Here is a 759-nt window from a genome sequence, read left to right on the forward strand (position 1 = left end):
TGCTTATTTCCCTGATGTTAAAATAATGGTCCAAAGGATGTATATGTTTGACAGCTTTGTAATAATGAAAGCATGGGGGTGGGAAAATCGAAAAACTCAAAACAAAAAATTAATAAATCATATTTACCTTCTAGTGGACATATTCATATATGTGCTTAGAAATATTTATTACCACCTCCAGGACAACCACACATTTATCATCTTAAAGCATGGCTATTGTATTGGTTCCCTCTGGTCAAAAGAATAAGAAAGAAGAAAGACAGATTGATGTTGCAGAACAGTGAAGATACAGAATAAAATCCGTAAGAGACGTAATTTCAAATATTCCAGAAGACAGATTAAGTTAAATACTTCAGCAAGTTATCATAAACCTGAGGAACACAAGTCATGCAGATTACAAAGAGAGTGAAAATTTGCTGTAATTGAATATTAAGAGAATCTAATTGATGTATTTGAATGACTTTCAGCCCTTCCAGAATTTATAAAAAGATAATCTCATAGTTGATTATGAAAAACACAAGATGAATCAGGTCTTGTTGGATGCTCAACCCCAATCCCACTTTAACTCATGAAGCCCTGCTAAAGCATCATGACAGTAGGACCCAAATGCTGTTTTGAGTCAAACATCACATAAATACCTGCTCCTCAATTTTAGCTATATATTTGGTCCCAAACTTGAGCCACAAGTAAGCAATCATAAAATCTGAGAAAATAAAGAATAAAAGAAGTCACATTTATAATACTTCCTGTCAAATGCAG

This window comes from Propithecus coquereli, unplaced genomic scaffold (genome assembly GCF_000956105.1).
Source record: "Propithecus coquereli isolate 6110/MARCELLA unplaced genomic scaffold, Pcoq_1.0 Scaffold741, whole genome shotgun sequence".
Taxonomy (NCBI): Eukaryota; Metazoa; Chordata; class Mammalia; order Primates; family Indriidae; genus Propithecus; species Propithecus coquereli.